At 35.5% G+C, this 13,096-nt stretch overlaps 1 pseudogene; it reads right to left on the bottom strand.

Moving 5' to 3' along the window:
- LOC100949947 overlaps window positions 1-11,803 on the bottom strand; it is a 19,087-nt pseudogene extending 7,284 nt beyond the window's left edge.
- Window positions 11,804-13,096: the final 1,293 nt, after the last annotated feature.

Genomic DNA, 13,096 nt, shown 5'->3' with positions numbered 1-13,096 from the left:
GATAGCTATTTTAATCACTCTGGGGCTTTAAGAGGCAGCATTATACAACATTTCACAAATCAGAAGGTATTCCCTTGATTACATAACTGTGAAAATTCTATTATCTCAGAGGCTTTGCAAAATCTACTTTTGTTCTATAGTCAGGAAAGAATCTTGCCTTTCTTAATAATCTACAAATTACCTCAGATACCTGAATAAATCTTCTATCAAGAATAAGTTGTTTAGAATAATAACTACTTGCCCTGTATTTTTTAACTCTCATGTATTGCACTTAAGTTATTGTGGCTTTGTTATACCCACACACCATTTTAAATATTTATGCATTACATATATTGTTGCATTTAAACCTAACTGCTACCCTCTAAATCAGTTATTTTTATTACCCTAATATTTATTTGGAGAAAGACAACTTATCAACTCCACCCTTGACATCCGATCTGCGTCTTGGTTGTCATCTCTTGCTTCCATGATTGCTCCCCATAAATTACTTTTGATTCACTCTCCTTTTATCATTTAGTTCCGGACACTCTCTTTTATATGTAGCCATAATTTATTTATTGTCTTTCTTCCCTTCTATCATACCAAAGTCAAATTTATGCCTTCTAAGCAAAAGATGGGATTTGAATGAGGGCATAAAAAGACTTAAGATTTATTGCTTGACTACTAGAAGGATGACTTCAAATTGTGTAATTGGAAGCCTTTAGTCCTGTGGTCAACTGGATTGATGTTAACCTAACTTGAGAATTTTATATCAGGAGAAATGTATAACTAATCACTCATTTCATTTACTCAATTTACAAACATTCATTGAGCACAACTTTTTAAAAGGCAATGTGTTAGGGGTATGGGAAACAAGTTTAAAGTGTGATATTATCCTTGCCTTTAGACAATTAGATAATGCCATGGGATTCATGTTCAAAATGCATCTATTTATGTAATCATTTAAAAAATGTTTATTAAGTACCTTCTGAGTGCAAGTTACAGCTCTTTGCCAGACATGGAGACTTTAACACGAGACAGCAATCTCTTGATTCTGCGAAGCAAATTTTCTAGTGGAGAAAGACAAACACTACACTATAAATAGACCATGCCAGATAGAAAAATGTACTGTAGCTAATAAGAGAGGGAGTCAGGGAAAGAGTGAGTTTAGGAGTGCCACTTGGCAGGGCTACCATTTAGATAGGATGGCCAAGAGAAGCCTCTCTGATGATATCTCAGGACACACGTGGGGAAAATAATAGAGAGAATCCCACAAGTGATGTAGAAGAAATAACTTTTCATAATGAGGAAACAGAAACATAATTACAAACCCAAATAGCCTGTTTTTATGTTCTCAGATGTCATAATGAAATGTTCAAAAAGACACAATAAAATTTTACAGGATTAAAAAGTAATTTCTTCTTTACCTGATCTTGTCCAGATATTCAAAATTAAGTAAATTTAAAAGAAATATAAATATGTAATTCCCTGTATTGCAAACTTGCTGATGTGATGTCTGAGCCAAGTAGCAAGGGGATGAAATGAAAAGTTATTTATGACCTAAAATGCTAACATTGTGTGCAGTGAATCACACTGTCCTCATTTTTTTTTTCAGAAAACACTTTTACTTCCACCATACTGTTGAGCATTACCAAAATTCTATCGAATTTTTTTTCTGAAGTTGTCAACTATTTAAATATTTTCTAACTTAAAAATGTTGTATAACACAGTAAAAGCAAAAATTTTAAAGTGAACATATTGTGAACATTTCCATAATTAAATGTATTATTTTTTCTCTATTAAAATGGATATATTATAGAATTCATATATAGATACAAAATGCCCTACAAAAACTGTACAAAAAAACAGCAATGTAAAAATTCACACATAACCCATACCTGACCCATGGTAGGGTTTATTGATTTGTTGAGTGAAGAAATGAGTGAGTGGATTAATGAATAATGGATGGAGATAAGAATACATAGACATTAAGACATTAAGAAATTTACTGGCAGCTTTAAATCATGTTTAATGATTCTGTTCTCTATCGCTATTATATGAGGGCTGTCTGCAAAGGATGTCTTGATTTTTCATATTATGTGCTGACACTTTCCAGTCAGCCCATGTGTATGCTGAATTCCTCTCTACCTGTGTAATTTAGGTATGTGTTAGTATACTGTCACAGTGCACAGAAGGCTTCTCAGTTGTACACTTTGTTCTAACTTGGCAATCAATGTGTATTGACATATTAGATCCTATTTTTAAAAACTATGAATGACACCACTAGCACAGACCCAGAGTGAAATCTGTCTTGAGAGAACAGGAAATATATCTAGAAGAACAACAAAGAAGACACAAAACCTGAAAACAAATTATCATCTTATAGTTCAATACCAAGAGAAAACATTCTTTAAAAACAGAGGCAAAACAAACATATGTTCAGACAAATAAAAACTGAGAAAATTTGTTACCTGTGGGCCAACACTACATGAAAGGTTAAGAGTAATTTTTAGACAGAAAAAAATGATCCAAGATGGAAGCCTGGCAATGTATGAAAAGTGATGTGCAAAGAAAAGAATAAAGAGTAAATGGTGGAGACCTGCGTGGATATGGAAAGGACATACCAATGATAATAGCAGATGATGTGATTCAAAAATAAATAGAATTAAAACATGTAGAAGGAGTAACTTAAAAGCAGGAGACAGCGAATGAATTTGAAATGTTATGGCAGTCATAAATTATTAATTTATAATAGACAAGTTAGACTAACTTGATGATACATGCCGTGAGTGGTCTGGAAGTAGAGCAAAAATTACAAAATGAATAATTAGTCTGCTGAGAGAGAAGAAAAAGGAGTAATCAAAATAACTTTAAAACATAAACATAGAACAAGTAGAACAAATGTAAAACAAAGTGCAAAATGGCAGATTTGATCTCAGTATGTCAGTAATTTCATTACGTATAAGTGCCTTAAAAAGAAAATGCTGCTTTAGGTTTATTCATAAAATAATTCAATCATCAGACTTCACGTAATCTACTCAGATTATATTGAAAATGAAGAATTAAAATGTCATGAAAACTAGAATGAAGAAAGAAGGTAACAAATAATGTAGAAAGAGAAAAGAAAATCAGGAAAAAAAAAAGTGAGGGATACTGAGAACTAAAAAGAATGAGAGACTCGGTGCCTATGGCTCAAGTGGCTAAGGCACCAGCCACATACACCTAAGGTGGCGGGTTCAAATCCAGCCCCGGCCCTCCAAACAACAATGATGGCTGCAACCAAAAAATAGCCAGGCGTTGTGGCGGGTGCCTGTGGTCCCAGCTACTTGGGAGGCTGAGGCAGGAGACTTGCTTGAGCCCAGGAGTTGGAGGTTGCTGTGAGCTGTGATGCCACGGCACTCTACCCAGGGGGACAGCTCTGTCTCAAAAAAAAAAAAAAAAATGAGAAAAATAATTATAAAAGGCAATATAGATAGGTTAAGGGGAGGCTACACATAAAACTAAGATCTGAGCTACACATGCCGTAAATTTCATTTCATTTCAACTTTAAATAAAAAAGAATATATAGGTGGACATGAAGTTTGTGTGCAATTTACTATGATAGACTATTTTAAATTGCACACAACTTTATGTGCACCCTGTATAATGTAAGCCAATACTTCTGTTAGCAATTTAGATACATATTCTTTACAAACATAGAGATATTAACTTTAAGTTTTTCTAATTATTTTTATTCCTTATCTGTTAAAATTAATTAAAACTGTTATCTCAGAGATATAAAAAATATACTACTTTATCATAGCAAGCTTTTTTAAATATGTGATGAGTAAAATTCTAAGCATTCAAGGTTTTGTATTAAATCTCCCTCGTTTGACCTGGAGACGTTTTGGTAGATAGCTCAAATCTGATGCTGAAACAGAACAATGCATCTCTCCTCATCTGATGGTTGGCTTGCTAAGTCAATGTGCTATGAGAAGAAACTGTGTTCATCCAGGTTTAGAGTAAAGAACAGCCAATGCTTCAGATATACTACAGAGAACTCAAAGTGGGTCTCAACTTAGAATTTCACTTCCTTATCTGGCCTAAGTATTCTAGAACCTATTAAAGTAGAAGTATGAGGGAGAGTAAAAACTGAACAGGATGAATCAATTAATTTAACATACACATCAAGGAGGGTTCTAGAGTTCAAATATCTAAACTTGTAGGATTTTTAGAAGTAGAAAAAGCCTGGTTAATCATGTATGCTAACTTATTGCTATGACTTAAATTTTTGTGTTCTTTCTGAAATTCTTGTTGAAACTTAATCTCCAATATTAAGGGGTGGGACCCACAGGAGGTGATTAGGACATGAGGGTTCTGTTTTTATGGATGGACTTAGTGCCTTATTCAGGGGCTAGAGGAAACTATCTAGGCCTCTTTTGCTTTTTCATTTCTTCCAGCATGTGAAACACAGTCATCTGCACCCTCTGAGGGACGTAGTGTTCAAAATTAAAGTCGTAAGTGGAGACTGGGCTCTTATCAGACACCAGCCCTGCAAGTGCCTCGGTCTTGAATTCCTATCTTTCAGAAGGCTGAGAAATACATTTTTTTTTTGTTTATAAATTCCCCAGTCTCAGATGCTGTATTACAACAACACAAATAGACTCAGACTTCTGTATTAATTTGTGAAATAGAATTTATTGAATTCTCACTTTTTATTAGGTACTTTAGTAGACATTGGTAATTGCAAATTAAATATGCATTCCTATCCTCACATACTAGTGTGAAATGAAAGCATCTAAGTAATATATCATAGATGTCCATACACAGTACTGTGGAATCACAAAGGAAGTGATGATTTAATGAGATGAAATGGATGAGAAAATGTCATGTGGAGGCATCAACTTGATCTTAATTTTCAAAATTATCAGACACACTGCAGATGGAAAAAAGAGAAGGGCATTTTAAATAAGAAAGAACTACCTGAGCAAGGACAAGGAAGAGACACACAGGAGATGAGAGATGGTAAGAAATGACATGTCACAGAAAGATGTAAGAGATGTAGGCAGACACACAGGAGTTTTGCCTGCTACCCAGGAAGTTATTGTCCCAGCCCCTGTCTGGACAATGAGTAGTATTTCAATTACTAGTATGGGGGAGGCACGATTAAATTTGTATCTTATCTAGATGATTGTGGTTAAAAATGTAAAGACTAAAAGATGGAGATTGTAGGAAAAAAGTTCAATTAGGAGATTAAAGATTATCAGTAATCCAAAAGTATATATTTTGTGGCTAAAGTATTTTGGAGCAGAGAGAAGGGTGGAAATAGAGAGGACACATTAGAGACTTTACAAGGAAATCTTCCACATCATCAAGATGTCATTTTTAAAATAAGATCAAGTAATACATGGAAAGGTTTTGGCACAGGAATGAAGACTTTTGGCACAAAGCCTGTGTCGGGGGACTGACTGACTCAAGGAGGAGCCCTCCTGACCAAATCTCAGGTTGGTATTTATTATCATAAAGCAAGAAAAAGTAGGTAAAAGTTACTTATCAGACATCAGCACTAAAAAGGAGGAACATGGAAAATTCCAGAAAAGATGGTTTCAACTTGTGTTGGAAAAACAGAGACTTTAAATAAGACCTCTGGCTCCAGCATCAAGAGAACATTGGAATCTAGAGAACCTTAAACACTAGGCCTGGTATGGCTGCACCTCACATATCCATTCTCGCTGGGAGACCAGTTTTCTGAGCCCCTGCACCTACAAAACTCACATGCCATTCTCATCGCTCTTTAAGTCCCTCAAGCAGAAAGTAGAATCTTATGCTAACGATCGGGGCACGATTTTCTCTAAAACTATGCAATATATTTTTCTTCAAAAAACTAATATCTGGATTTGCACAACTTTAATTGGAAAGTTAGTAACATTCAAAACTAATTACCTCTTTCTGGAAATATAGTAAGCCCCAGAGATATCTGGGTTTGTGAGCAAATTCATGTTTTAAATCTAATCTTCCATTAAACAACTTCTACCATAGAGGACGAATTTTACTAGTGAAAAAACAGCAGATCAAAGTTAAATAAATAGTACCAGTTTTTGTATTTGAAATAAGATCCTAGAATTATGTAAATTGTGTGTGTATGTATGTGTAGAACAGAATATTAATTAGCATCATAATTAAACCTCAGATGTCTAAAAATATATTATGAAGCCATTTGTACAACAGTAGGAAACACTCAACATTCAACTGAAGAGATGATGAACAGAAAACAATAGGACAAAAAAGCCTTAAATCTATAGATTACTTAGAAAATTAAAACCCTATCAAATCCTAATTTTTTTAAAGTATTTTCCTTTAAATCATACTAGTCAATGACAAAAGGAGTGGTGTTACTCATTGTACTAGTGTAATTATTAATAGCATCCTTTTAAATTTCTAATGTAACTTGTTTTATGATAAATTACCTCATAATTTTAGATGTTAGGCCTTTCTAGCTTTCTCTGATTCTTATAATCACCTTGTATTTATGCTGTGGCACTCATGTGTGCTCTATGCCTTTGTCAAAGTTAGCAATTCCTTATTATGTACTTCATATCAGCAGACGTGTGTGGACAAGATAGAGGGGGGAGAGGAAGAGAAAGGGAGAAGGGAGCTATTTATGGGGGAAAGTATATTATTTATTTCATTTCTGCATGGATGCCCTTTATGTTATTTATTTATTCATTTATGTTTATTTAGAGACAGAGTCTCACTGGGCTGCCCAGGCTAGAGTGTCGTGGTGTCACAGCTCACAGCAACATCAAGCTCTTCGGCTCAAGTAATCCTATTCCCTCCGGAGTTAGCCTCCAGAGTAACTGGGACTAGTTGACCACCACAACACTTGCCTAGCTAGTTTTCCTATTTTTAGTGGAGAAAGGGTCTTGCTTTTGCTCAGGCCTGTCTGGAATTCCTGAGCTCAAAGAATCCCCCCACCTCAGCCTCCTGGAGTGCTAGAATTACAGATGTGAGCCAGCATTCCTGGCTTCTCCTCCCTCCACCCCCCAACCCCGCCCTTTTTTTAAGGACAAAGTCTCATTCTGTTACCCAGGTTAGAATGCCAGGGTGCCATAGTTCATAGCAACTTAAAACACCTGAACTCAAACAATCCTCTTACCTCAGCCTCCCCTCCCAAGTAGCTGGGACTATAAGCATGCCCCACCACCCCGGTCAGTTTTCTAGTAGAGATGGGATTTTGCTCTTTCTTAGGCTAGTCTGGAACTCTTCAGGTCAAGCAATCCAACCACCTTGGGTTCCCAGAGACCTAGATTACAGGTGTAAGTCACTGTGCCAGGCTTATGCTTCATCTTAAAGGTGAAAAACTTGCAATAATCCCACTCCAGAGGAAAACACCATAAAAGCAAAAAATTAATTTAAAAAAATGTAATAGTGAACATAAATTCTCATAAAATGAACATTGGCTAAATATTTAATAATATAAACTTACAAAAATTGTCTTAATACTTTTTTATACTAGACATTTTATTTATGAAACTAAGTTAATGGAACTAGAGCGACATTTTAGCTATAATGGTTTAGGTAACGCTAGAGTAATTTCCATATTAAAGGCTTAGGTAAGAAATGTTAATAAGCAGGGTTTAAATATATGCAAGTATTTCTTACATAAAGCACGAAAAGGAAAAGTTTCTTAAAATGACATTTTTAATAGGAGGAAAAATATGTACATGTATTCAATGTGTATATATATAAACAGGAAGCCTGCAAATGAAGATTCAACTCTTCACTGAGGTACAAAGAGTTTTAAAGAATGGGGCTTAGAATCAGTACAACAGATGTTTGGGAGGAAGAAAGGAAGAAGCTTATCTAGTCCGCAAAGAAGGTCTCATTATATAAAAACAACCTTACAGGTAGGTAGCAGCCCTCAAAGGAATATCTTTTTAAATCTTTTATGAAATGTTAAGCATATTAATAGTGAAGGAAAGTTCCAGAACTGAGATCTCTAGGGTAAGTCAACATAGATTGTACCACTTGCCTAACTTTTCCCACAATTGTTATTTAACGTGCATGTTACTGTGATTGAAACATATGTGAATGCACGGATTTCTCAATAGTTCGAAGAGTTTATTAATTTCAGGTTATAATCCATGTCTTAATCTATTTTTTCACCTCCAAGGTCTTTCTCCAGTGTATTGCTTTAATAAAAGCGTGCTGGATGATTGAACCACAGAATGAATTCTAGTAATTCATGTATGTGTGGAATTACACTGCCAGCTACAAGAATGTTGCAATTTTTCCATGCAAAATGTCATCAATTGTGATATTATAAATATGAGATGAACCAATGGAAATTAAAATTTGATGAAACATATATGGCTACTGAACTGGAAATAAAATAATTTGAAAGTACCACTATAAGTTGTCTTGTGTATGTTGATAAATATTAGGGAACAAATTCAGTGTACTGACTGTTTTGCCAAAAGGCTAGGGACTTCTAGGGACTTAATACTTTTCTAAAGTAATTGCTTGCTACTAGCAACTTTGCCTCAGTCACAGTTTTCCTAAAATTAAATATTTGATGTCTGTTAGGGTATGACTCACTCTTGTAATCAGGTATTATAGACATGAACATTGTAAACCACTTCTAAGTCATTTTAAGTGTCCCCAAAATATTTCCCTAAGGTCAAAAGCACATATTGAAACCTTATTTCATACCTAGAGATTCATAAGACAACTTGAAGCATTAAATTGTTAAATAGATTACTTAAGATCAAGTCAGGTGAGATACTGGCTTCTGAGTATGTACTTCAAGAATGAATTCAAAGATTGACACTGAAAAATAATCAAAGGTAAGAAAAATTCATTCACAGGAGCAGTGTCATGAAAATCACATTGATTGGGACGGTGCCTGTGGCTCAAAGGGGTAGGGCACTGGCCCTGCATACTGGAGGTGGCAGTTCAAACCCAGCCCCCAGCCAAAAAAAAAAAAAAAAAGGAAATCACATTGATTTTTGCAATACATTTGGATATTTAGCAGACTCATATTTGGATTAATAGTTACTATTATATAATTGCTGTAGTCTAGAAAACACAGGAGTTAATGAAACAACTCCATCTTTTAAAATCTATCATTACTTTTTTCTTCATCAAATGATTCTCTTTTTCGATCCTAATTGTATAAAATACTAGTATAATGATGGCATTAAAAACTTGGAAAATTTTCAAAATAGAAGATTGGATATCAGCCAATATTCTTTATATAATTGAATTAACACAGACTACGTAGCTATAAAAAGACTATATAGCTCTATGCTAAATGCATCCATATAGCTGGAGTGGTTGCATTCCAGGGACATTTGAGGAAGTCTAGATATAGTCTGCTTGCCAAGAGTGGGTTGGTGGGGTCTGGGGAGAGCAGAGCCTGTAGGGAAGCCCGTCAGGTGGCCACTGGCATTCTCAGACACCTCTGCCACCATAGAAATCACAGCTGCTACTTTCCTTCTTGTGATGTATTTGTGGAGAAAGAAGGCTAAGCTGGAACATGATGCCAGGGACTGTGGGAAATGCAACGTCCACACTGCCCAGGTTGAGACATAAGGAAGAACATGTGAGCAGCTGGGTGTGATGCAAGAAGTCAGTAGGTTATCCAGTGCTCTGAGTAGTAACAGACTGGGGAAGGGGAGATTACTGCTTCTTAGAATGGTGTAATTCCCCATCCGCAGTTTAGAATAAAGAGCAATTAGGATTTAAATAATCCAAACTCCCAACTCTCAGACTTGCCTGTGACAAAAGAAAAAAAAAATTACTTTCTACCAGTCTCATCCAAAGTCTGCTCTTGGTATGTACATGTTAAAATTATGTGTGAATTTAAACCATATAATTAGAATGGGATTTTTATGATGATACAATTAAAAACAAAACAGCATTGCTGTTCTATATTATAAAACAATCTACATGTTGCTTTACAATTTCTAAGACTATTATTTCTGGTGTCTTAGGCGCCCATCAGAGACCAAAGAACCAAACCAGCATTCTATTGTTGCTCTGCCATCTGATCTCTAAGTCTCAAGTAAATGGGGCATTGATCTGTTTCTCTGTGCGAGTTACTGCTTTAGCATTGTGCCCGTCTCCCTGGGTTCCTTCTTACAGCTAATATGTGTCTCATTCTTTGGGACTTGTATATCTATTTGATCTTCTATTCAACTTTTCAGGAACTGAATGTTTTGTCACTGAACTACATTGTTCCCAAGACATAGTAGCTCTGTGATCCTGTTAATCCTCATACTTTCCTTCAATTTTCCGAATCCCTGTAGCTTGTCAGTTACATTATTAGCTGCTTTCTAGGAGACTCGACAGTCATCCCCAAATGGATGGGGTTAATTTCTGATCTAGAGTTCTGACAAGATATGTGAATGGGAATTCAAATTATTTTGGTCAGAGCAAAGGAAAAAATAAAGTCCACCTCTCAGGGGGAAGATAAGCTAAGAAAGAAAGGCCTTGTGCAAAAGGCCTGTCAATTAGGTAATAGGAGACAGAGCTAGTGGGTTTGGGAGGTGAGTAAATGAAATCCCCTGATTAGTAGAGAACAGAAAGGGTACTTATAAAATGTTAAATAGCAGACCCAAGGGAGAGAAAGAAGTATCTGTGGGGTACATCTGGATAGGGGTACTTACAGAATATTGATAGTTGTCAGCACTTCCCAGTTAGTGTGGAAAAAAATATAGAGAACTTTAGAGGGTAGAAACAGTTCTGCAAGTATACCAAACTGCAGCTGTGTAACTGATCTCCAGTATTTGCCTGTGATGCAGGTCTTTGCCTCTATTACAACTTGTTGATCGAATATTATAACATGTCATTTCCAATTATCACTCGCCTCTGGGATCATATGACTAGAAATATAAATTAACATAAACAAAAATGCATATTTTTATTGCTTATGTCAGTGGTCTATCAAAAATCCTAGCAGGAAAATTAAGAAAGTAAATGCAAATAAATGGAATGTTTACTCATAGATAATACAAATATAAAGTTAAAAAGGACAATGCCTTCTTTGGAATGATTAGAGTACAGAAATACGGGTGAGGATTACTGATTAGAATCTCTTTCAAACCACGGATGATCATCATATTGACTAGTTAGGGAGAGAAGCCTATTTAAGACAATTCCCTAACAAAAGCTTATACAAGTAAATCACTAGACTATAATCTCATTAATTATATGTCTCTCTATCATGTGAAAACATACTCTCATCACAGCCTTTTCCCTCCTAGTCTTCACTGTTTCTTATTGCTTATTCTTGTGCTCTTTAGAACTACATGTCTCTGTTTACGTTCACTCAGTCACACACATCACAGCCACTTTCTTCTTTAAATTGCATTATTTTCCATTTCTTGTTACTTTTTTTCCATCTAAATATTTAACATTCAAATTAATACATTTATTTTTTTTCTTAAACCTTATAGTTACTTCTGTTTTTTAGTTCTTAATTCAATGTCAAAGTACTATTACATTAATCTCTGTTTCTTCCTATTGGGGTTAAGACACACACTATATATATATATGTGTGTGTGTGTGTGTGTGTGTGTGTTTGAAACTGATTTTTGTCTTCTTGTCTTTAACTCTTTCATTTCAAAAGATAACACATTGAGGAATTTTTCTCCCATCAGATGATGATGCCTTGGTAAAGAAGTTGGATTTCGGAGGTCATGTTTGGCGGCAATATCAGGTGTGTGAGATGATTCATTTGTGCATGGTCAGGGCACTTGTCTACTGTCAGTAGAATAGACTATTTTTCCTTCATTTCTCAATTGGCACCCCTTACCCATTCCTCAAATAGGGCACCCGTCATCGATGCCCATTTGTTTGACCTCTGATTGACTGGGAGGTCCTAGGGTTCCAGGTTGTTGAAGGTGCCTGGCTTTTCTGATTTACCAATCACTAAGTCTCTTTGGTTGAGCAAAAACAACTGCAAAACATTCCTTGGAAAGTCTTCTGCTCTTACATTTGAGAGGTTCCTGTCAGGCTTTGCCTTGATAAAGAGTCCACACGTATTGCCATTTCTGAAGCATCTGGCGAACTCCAGGAACTTTTTGATGAACTCTTCTACGACTTCTACTGGAACTTCATTGTATCACCACATGGGACTTCCTGGAAGGTCTTGCCTTGCAGTTTAAATTTATCAAGCCAACCACTCGATGCTTGGAAATCTGCCACCCTGAATTCCTGTGTGAAATTTTTAGCACCTTCTTGGATCATTGGCCCAAAGATTTAGGTGTTAACTGGCCTCATTTGTTTGAATTAGCTTACTGGGTCTTCCATTCTCCTTGTTTTTGACTGTATACCTCTGCTTTCCTTACCATATTTCTCCAATTATTCATATTTACATTTTTGGATGTTGCTAACTAGAATATTCTTTGGCTATTGCTTTCCAGAAAATGTAGATCAACCTTTTCCTTCAATATCAGCTCTTTGAGTTCTTTCCTTTGGGACATCATGTCTCAATTAACTTTAAAATCTTTTAGTAATTGTAGGATGTACCTACAATTCAGTGTTTCACGTTGAAAAAATCTACTGCAGCACCTGATAAAAAATAGGACATATAATACTACAAAGAGATGAAGCCCAGATCTTCTAACCCTTGGTGTACAGAAAGTGGTCAAGTGGTGTAAATTGAAGTGGTCAAGTTACAGAGGGTAAATTAATATTGTGTGTCACCTTCCAAGTGATCAAGATATAACTTACAGGGGTTGTCAGTACATAGAGGTTATCTTCCCACTGCATGCATGTAGTGCATGTCCAGTCTCTGAAATTTAGGTCAACTTAAAGAGGTGATCAATGTGGGAAGGTGGTCAACTATGGAAGTTCTACTGTATTTATCTTTCTATGAATAGAATTTCCAGTTACAATATGTATTTTTATTGCTTCATTTTCAAAAATATTTAAAAAATCACATTTTAGAGGAAGACATGGGCCACCCACTAACAATAACACTGAATATGTTATAAACCTAGAAAGTAGTAGTATCTTTCTCTTTGATTCTTCATAATAACAGAAACAATTTAAACACTGAATGAGGTTTTACAAGGAAAGGGAATTTTCAACTTCAGTTTTCTTGTATGAAATCCTTTGTTAATTAAACTTC

Source organism: Otolemur garnettii, unplaced genomic scaffold (genome assembly GCF_000181295.1).
Source record: "Otolemur garnettii isolate 467f Iridium unplaced genomic scaffold, OtoGar3 scaffold00199, whole genome shotgun sequence".
Classification (NCBI taxonomy): domain Eukaryota; kingdom Metazoa; phylum Chordata; class Mammalia; order Primates; family Galagidae; genus Otolemur; species Otolemur garnettii.
The sequence above is the reverse complement of the archived record's forward strand: the minus strand, read 5'-3'. Positions and strand labels throughout refer to the sequence as shown.